An 8,948-nucleotide genomic window follows, 5' to 3' on the forward strand; every position below is an offset into this window, starting at 1 on the left:
TCGCAAATACCTGGAGAATTTATTGCACTAGTGATGGAAGCCAGCGCCACATACTTCATGCACAGTTTTATAAATGAAAATACTCAAACTTGGATTAAGAAATTCAGTGTGGACAAAATATCTGAACATAAGTCTTTACAGTAGAAAGTAATAAATTTCTGAAGATTTCTGTCTTCTGGGTTATTGCGCTGTGTAGTCTGGTCGATGTTAACCAACGTTTCAGAGGTCATACTGCCTCCGTCATCAGGGCGATGAATATTCATCGCCCTGATGACGGAGGCAGTATGACCTCTGAAACGTTGGTTAACATCGACCAGACTACACAGCGCAATAACCCAGAAGACAGAAATCTTCATACTCACCGCTGTGAGAACCTCAAGTCTTACATAATAAATTTCTCATTATTTGAGTAAATAAACTACATTTATGTCAAACTGTACCTTAATTCACAAAACTTTATGTTCATTATGTAACCTGAAACTAGAAATTCTGTGAACAGAAACCAATTCTGTAAGTAAAATTTCCAGAGCAAAGGCTGAGAGATACTGAGAAAACATTCAGGGCAAAAATAACAAAGTAAACCTGCTTAGTGATTATCTTTATGGGGGAGTTAATGCATTTATGAGTGCAGGTACTCATATCATATATCTGTGTCCTTCATGCCAACATAACATTGTATGTAAGTTCAATATTAAAATCTCATTTAAACTAAATGTGTCTGAATACTACACTGAAGAAACCTCAGTCCACACAACAGCTACACTCATTCAGGTTTTCATCAGTTAGTCAATGAAAATATTGGATATTATCCCAAGTGATGCAAAATGTTCTTCCTTATACATATTTACAGTGCATCATTCACTGATCAGCTCAGCACATGACGCCACATAATCTGAGTTGTTGATATTGTTGAAAATAAGCCATAACACTGAATGGGGCAAACCAACAAATTAAGCAGATATAACACAAAATAACATTGCTGGGTAAAAACTCAAGAGCACTGAGAAATAAAAAGTCCACTCTTCTTTGTGATTCCAGCGCATGACGGCATGAACGTTGTTTTTGGACTCACTATATTCACCAACTGATACTAAGAAGAGAACAAAAATATGATCTGAGACTGTTGAAACCATAAGTATTGCAACTGTGTTTGTCGGTATAACTGTAAGTAGTTATACAGGCGATTACAATTAACAGAGAATGAAAAATATTAAGAACTGATGATTTTAAGAGAATAAAACTAATGAAAAGCCACAGAAACTTTTAAGATAATTGGAACTGAAACAAATGAGAGGCCTCTGAACCAGCCAAGATGTCCTTGGAAGGACATCTGACACAGTGAGGAAGAGACTGGAATGAGAATGGAGAAAACGCTGTGAGAACTTGTAGGGAGACTCAAGCTTCTAAGAAGCGATTACCCCCTCCATCGTCAGGGCTCATGATGTAGGCAGTAGTTTCTCTTAAGTGTAAGCATCTACTTGCACATTTACACAGCGTCACTATCTAGAATACCAACATCGACACAGAGTTCCAATGTCTGGACACTTATGAAATCGTAAAAATATTGGTTAATGGATGATGTAAGTAGGTTACTTCTAAAATTAAATAAGATATCTCACCTGGTCTTTGAATGGTGCAACATGAGGTTCACGTTTAGGTGTAGAAGCCAATGCATCACTTGACTCTTGCACCATTCAATTCACATTCTGTTCACAAAAAGAAGAAAAACAAAATAACACCAGACATCAGTTCCATGCAACAGTTTGTTCAACAAACACCTTCACACTTCTTACGGAGTGTTTGCTAACGACAAGTCAACTCAAGTTTGAAGCAACTCTTCTTGCACCTGGCATTTCACAATCAACAGAAATAACAAGTTCCTTCTGGTTATGTCACAACTTGACTTTGATTTAACCTGCTGTTAAGTCGTGCAACTAGAGTCTTTTTCAACTCACTGCTACTCACACCTGAGGCCATTTCACCTGCTTCAATAGGAAAAGTCAATCTGGAATATAATTTATTGATGACCTCAGCGACCAAGAGTTCATTCAGCGAGACTACCAGGAAATTTCAAGTCCAGTGTGACCTATTTTGGTTGAGTTTCAATTACTTCAGTGCGAACACTACCTAGATACTAAACACCAATCAGAAGTGACTTTCAAGTAAGAAAATGGAACACAAGAATCTAACAAAATATACATGGCAACACAGCTTTTATGCACTCCCTTAGTTCACTGTAGTTTATGACAACACTAATACGACTTTGGGTAAACTGCTCAACATCTTCCTGGGTGCATTCAAACTGCAAGCTCTCCCAGTGAGGGAGGGTTTGCAGAATTATATTTATCAGTGCACTGGTGTGACCCTCCACATGGTTGGTTAATATTCTGTTATGGACACCGTCAAATGATTATTGCAATAATTTTATAGGATTATGGTAGAACGTAAGTCAGGAAACCAGGAACTGGCCCGTTATCACAGAATACAACTGTCATTAACACAAAACTAGGATATCGGTACACCACTGATGATCACATCACATACTGGACCAGTGGTACAAGATTATATGAGCAAACACTAAACACATATTACGTTAAGAAATAATAAATGGCCACCCCATAATAATAAAAGTTTAATTCTCCATGTACAGCTGGTCCCAAGTTTTCTTTTAGCATTGATAAAGGTGAAACAGCAGAACCACATTTAACACAGCAACAATAGATTTTATACAATCCACAGACCATTCTATATTTTAAATTATTGATTTTAATTGTGTATCGTTTTTATTTTAACTAGAGCAACATTCCGCATTACTGTTATTTTCGTGAAGGGAAGCAACTGCCTGTCTGAAAATGCGTCCAATAGAAACCTGATATTACAGCCCACAAATGATGCGAAGCAATGGACAATATTAATCTAGTGTCTGAGTGAACCAAAGATCTCTGAGATGAGAGTGTCATTTTGCCCATCATAAATCCTACATGGACTGCCTTGGGTTTCAACCCCGGCAACTAACCACAAGCTGTGGACTTTGTCGAAGGTCAGTTGATGAATACAGCCTGCCATGATGGAATTATACTTTTGGGAATAAATTCAAGGTTGCAAATATGACCCAAGTGTATCTTTAATCTCAATCTGTAAATGTAATGTAATATATATATGATCTTGAGCTTTCATGGTGGCTGTGTACAATAAAATCCTCTCGGGCTATCAGCCACGTCAAGTGCCACTTGATGCGGCTGACAGCCCGACAGGATTTTATTGTAATGTAATATATTTAACATCACATAATTTTGTTCATTGATGTATATTATTGTGACAGACAACACATAATCCATTCCACAATAATATTTTTTTGGGAGAGCCTAAAACTGGTTAAATAAGGTTGACGCCTGTAGCCATTTGTCTACTAAGTAGCTTGTTATTTTCTTGTCAATTTTTCAAACACTAGTAATAAAATATCACTGATTGTGTGAGGCAAAAACAAAAAGCACCAATCCTTAACTTTATAATTTGCAATGCATCTATCAGATACAAGCTTAAAAACCAATGGAGGTTGTTATCACTTTGGTTGGGCGCTACTTGTGGATTTCGTCCAGAGGAGGTGAAACAAATGAGAAATTGCAATACATATTACAGAAGTCACATGCAAGCAGGCAAATTAATATGTACCGATATGCCCTTACTGCAGTGTTTATAAGGCAAGACAAATGTTCTCTCTGAAAACATGATAATAAAATTGTACCTTCACTGTAAAACAAAGACTAAGCTCAAGAAAATTAAACAGCTCTTTGTGTTGTGTCTGACTCTGAATGTTCAATACAGTCAAACCTCGGTTCACGAACTTAATTCGTTCCTGAAGGTCGTTCGTAAACCGAAACTATTTTCCCCATAAGAATTAATGTAAAATGGATTAATCCGTTCCTGGATCCCAGATAATTGCTAATTTAAAATTTTACAACAGTACTTTGTGCACAAGTTCTTAACACAAAATCAATGGAAACCATTAAATCTATCACAAAAAAGATAAACACAACACTAAGCACATCAAATATAGACGAAAACTTAATTTAGTTTTACCGTACCTGTATGGAGGAGAGTTGACGGCGTAAGTGGAAGGTGGTGAGGAAGTGAAATGTTATTGTTTGGAAGGGGATTCTTTTTCTTTTTTCTGTCTCTTGGCACCACTCGACTCTGCATCAGACTCACTGGGCCTTTGTCTCACTAAAAAGTTGTCCAGTGTGATTTGTTTTTGTCTACGTTTTAAAATGTTTCTAAAGTGGCACATGGCATTATCATTGAAAATGTTTATGCTGCAAATTGCTACTGCTACACGAACACTTTCATGTTTGGCTATGATTTCTTTCTTAAGATCCATCATGATATTGGTATTTTTTCTTTTCACTTTGCTGCTATCATTGTCTTTCTTTGGCCCCATGCTGGATCATTCTTCTACGAATACTGCCGACGCTGATATTCCGAGCTTATCGCTCCATGATGTTGACGGCTTGCGTGTTTGTAACTCGAGACACAGTACGTCATCCGAGACGCTTCGTGTTCGGAAAATTTGTTCGTAAACTGAATTGTTAGCGATCCGGGGCGTTCGTGAACCGAGGTTTGACTGTACAGCCTATCTCAGTGTCCATCATCAGACGTCACTCAACTCGGCGTAATCCACATTATCAACATAAATTTATTAATGTATAATTTCAGGACCTCACAGTGATGAATATGAAGATGTGTTTCTTGTGGGCTGTCATGCCATCATGTGGTGGAAGTTTACCCACATTTCAGAGGTGCTTGCTGCTACATCATAATCTCCCTGATAATGGAGGTACCATGCACCTCTGAAACATCTGTAATCTTCCACCATATGATGGCATTACGTCCCCACAGGACAGCCACCTTTTTAAATGGTACTTTAAAAATTTTCAACAGTTTAAGTGGCCCGTCCCCTGCAGAATGAAAGGATGTCCAGACATCAAATAGCTGGAAATATATTGGAAGGCAGGTGGGGTGCTAGAAGCGCCTCACTGGAAAAGTTCTAGTACGTTACAAAATGTCACACGTGGCTAATGTCTGGACTAGCTGAGTAAATACTCAGCTTCTAGAAGAGACTGTACTTCAAGAAGTTAACAACCCATTATGTTACTGATATCAGTCTGCAGTTCACAGTCATGACCATTATTTTACTAATACCTGCCATTTAGCAAGCATTAAACAAGTTAAAGAATAAGGCAATGTGAATGTTGAATCATACCAGAGTTACAGTGCACAAATATCAGCGAAGGCCTAATCAAAACAGCAACACTTATATTATTATGTTATTTGAAGGCAACATGGCCCTCAGGTTCAGCACCTTTTCTAAAAGTAATAGAACGTAAAAAATTAAACATTATTCCCATGCAACACAAACTAAAATGTTGCAAATTTTTGTACTGACCTTGAAAGTGAGGCTGAGTGCCTAGTAACTGAGGGTGAGCATCCACACCAAACTGTTCTTCATGATCATCGACAATGTTATCATCGAGAAGCAGGAAGAACGGCAGAAGTACCGCCTTTGCCCTGATGTCATCCCACATGGTGTCCTGTAGTACAAATCACAAGCTTTAATGGTATGGAACAGCGAGCTTATTGCAGACTGAAGCCTGACAAAGCAGACACGAGAGCACCTCAGTTTAAAAGACCCTTCAATTATCAAGCGAGCATGTACAAGGATCATGAAATGAAGTCTTCTGTGTAAATACAAACTGTGCTCTTTGTAAGTGTTTTGCAATGTCGCATTTACTGGGACGGAAGTTTCAAGTTGTCTGCTCATGTACTGTGAGGTTTCTTCTGAAATTCTGACCTCCCAGCAAGTTTTGCAGTATCTTCCTAAGCCTGTTAATATATTTTATTATGTAACTACTGCCAATGCTTCCAGAATTATTGCACATGAGATGTTTCATTAGGAGCAGCCATTCCCAGAGGGGCACAGGGCCTGGGTAAAGCAGTCTCTGTGAGTCCATTCCATAAGATCAACATCTGTAAGTTTTACTTTACTTAAACTGTACATGTATTCCTGTCTCTATCCTATGATTACAATTAAACTAATATGCTCTGTTTATTTTCTATATATAAGGCGCTTAATTTGGCTCTCAGCATGAAATATATCATGCTTCATAATGTCAAAATGTGGGGTTCTGCACGTTTTTCCCTCGTCTGAACGTAATTTGGTGTCACTCACTACGAGATTTGGCACTCCTGGTAGGAAGTGTTCGAGCACAATCACATCTGTTTTCAGAATTAGACTGCAAGAGAAGATTTAATTCATTTCTCTCCCATTAGAAAGTTACATCTCAAATTATATTCCAAAGAATGTTTCTCATTTTTGAAACTTTTATGATAAATGGCTATTTTAATTTAGGTTTCTGGATTAGCAAATATTGTTCTCCTACAATAAAATCTTAGTGTTTTTCGCTTTGGGAATAATTTCCTTCCCTGTCCTTCACATTGTTTATTCCCTTAAAAACATAATTACTTATTTCCTGCTGGCCATCAGGTAGTTTTCTGCCTGGATTTTGTAAATGCACCTACTTCAGTGGCATTACAACAGACAATATATATTAACAGAGTCTTTGTTAGGGGCAAACTAATTTGTTTAGAACTTGTTTAAAAAACTTGCAGTTCACACGGAACATGGATATCCATTCTGTTTCTAAATGCCAAGACTCACTCAAATATCATCTGCTGGTTGATCTCTCCTTCTGCTCCAAAAGGCATAGCTCTTGACAGCATCTTGTGCGTCAAAACCGCGCAGCTCCACCAATCAGTTGCCTGCAAGAATTCAAATTAGGACAACAGCTGAAATTAGTCATTTTTATTTCTTCACTCCTTCCATCGCAGACGCTCACAATGGCCTCCAGAAACAGAAAAATTAAGAATATGAACAAACAGAGTTGTTTATTTCGTGCATCCGATTTTAAGTGGAACATTTCTAAGAACAAACAGTTGCTTTCTTCGTAAATCAAGATGACATTGTAATTGTAGCCAGACATAAACCATGCTGAGTTTTTTATGGTTTTCCTTGTAAATCTTTTTATTTGTAACTTAAAAGTCGCTTTCTTAACTTTACTTTTTAATTAATATTACAAAATCATTCTGTATTTACATTTGACATTGATGCCCTCAGCAAATGAGACCGCATTAATAAACAAATATAATGAAAATCCGATCCAGGGTTCTTCAATGAGGTCGGACAGACGGCCAAGTAACACAAACAAAAGAGCTAACAGGAGTATTTTTTAAAATTTGAGTTGTTGACGTGCTATGATTGATGACTCTGGTATGTACTTATTCCATTGCTGCAAGCTTAATTACATTTCTTATCAAAAGAAGTTGTTGCAAATTTTGTTGTATACTTTAATACAAGAGGTGAATGTCACACTATATTTAACATTTAAATTTCAATTTGTGTCTTAGATATTAATATCTTCCTCTATGTTTTGAAGAATAATGGAGCCAACATAAAAAAATTACAGCTAATACTGTACTGTACTGTACTGTACTGTATAAGCAGCTTTTACTTAACAGATGCATTTATTTATTCGCCATATTTTGTATGGTAATTTTAAGTATTTTAATGTGTAAGTAAAAAACAAAACCACAAAATACGCGTAACTAGGAACTTGCATTTATTACGTACAGAGAAAAAGAAAAATATGCTAGCTCTGATAACATGGGGAACTCACAGCATATTTCCCAGATAAGATCACCTACAGAAACTGCTTAATAAACCATAAGCAGGGCTGAATGAAGAGTTTCTGCCGTCACACTGCCTGTTACCTGGCCAATGCAGCACCAGAAAATACATTTACTTCAGCCGTGCTTAACATAACAAATTACTACGGTAACCATTTAACGCGGCTAATTGCCCGAGATTTTATTGATAACACATTATTTATTCCCGCCTGTACCCAGTATGTTACAAGACTGCAGATTCAGGATACACATATATATTTGTACTTTCAAATCTTATCTGTTGTATTATGAATAACGAACACTCAGTTATACTTACCGTGCAATCTGCTAACTTTAAAACTTCGAAGATAAGCGCCTACAACGAAATATTTCTTCAACATAAATGAACAACGCCACTATAGCCGCCATAATAGCTCTAGACTGTTTGTATGCTCTCACCAGAGATGTCAACGCGAACAGAGCGCGCTCAATTCAAATCTGTGATCTGTGAGTAGTCACGTGTCTTACATACACAGCAATTAATAGGGAATGCGGTCGAGTGAAGTCTGATCAGCAGCGGCAAATACCGTGTTTATTACCTTGAAGTCCAAGTCGAGGGATAATTACAAAGCAATAATATCCGCCTTTAGTCATAACATTTAAGAAAATAAAGTAACTATCGTCAAATTTTTGCCTTCTTATCGTATCTGTAATGCCATTGCTACAGTAGAGTAAGTCTGTCTGTAAAACTTGGCCCCTTTCTACGTTCATTGCCCGTTCCGTTTATGATACGTCAGAGAAAACGGACGAACAGTGGCGGATTGACATTAACAGGGAAAAACTGACGGACTCGTAGGAGAACGCGTCCCAGTGTCAATTTGTCCGCCGCAGATCCCACACGACAACTAACCGCCTGAGCTACGGCGCGGCCCATTTAAATTGCACGCCAATGTGAACGTAAAAATGTTCGAGAATTAAGGGGAAATATTAAACCAAATTTTACGCAATTTTGCTTTTGAAACATTCATTCCTAGAGAGGAGGTTACGCGCTACACAGGGCCACGCCAGTTTTCATGAACGGCTACGACACAGTCAGTTTTACAGGTAGCAGATTGTGTGAGCCTTAAGTATGATTTAATTGCGTTGATATTTCTTAAAATGGACGAAGAGTTTTATATTATCCGCGATAATAATTAAGTAATTAAGAGAGCGTTAAAACGTGTACATTT

The 8,948-nt window shown here is 37.5% G+C and overlaps 1 long non-coding RNA gene across 1 annotated transcript in view; it reads right to left on the minus strand.

Annotated features, from left to right (window-relative positions):
• The window catches only part of LOC147872163 (uncharacterized), a 32,465-nt gene extending 24,317 nt beyond the window's left edge, over positions 1–8,148 (minus strand). Inside the window, exons 1-4 of the long non-coding RNA XR_015537892.1 lie at positions 8,057–8,148; positions 6,716–6,816; positions 5,444–5,588; positions 1,620–1,706 (exon numbers count right to left, since the gene is read on the minus strand). This is a non-coding gene — a long non-coding RNA (uncharacterized LOC147872163). The remainder of the gene's footprint in view (positions 1–1,619; positions 1,707–5,443; positions 5,589–6,715; positions 6,817–8,056) is intronic.
• Between the last annotated feature and the right edge of the window lie 800 nt (positions 8,149–8,948).

The sequence above is a fragment of the Zootermopsis nevadensis genome, unplaced genomic scaffold (genome assembly GCF_977971745.1).
Source record: "Zootermopsis nevadensis isolate Lab colony 2312 unplaced genomic scaffold, Znev_1.0 Znev_ptg000030l, whole genome shotgun sequence".
Lineage (NCBI taxonomy): Eukaryota > Metazoa > Arthropoda > Insecta > Blattodea > Termopsidae > Zootermopsis > Zootermopsis nevadensis.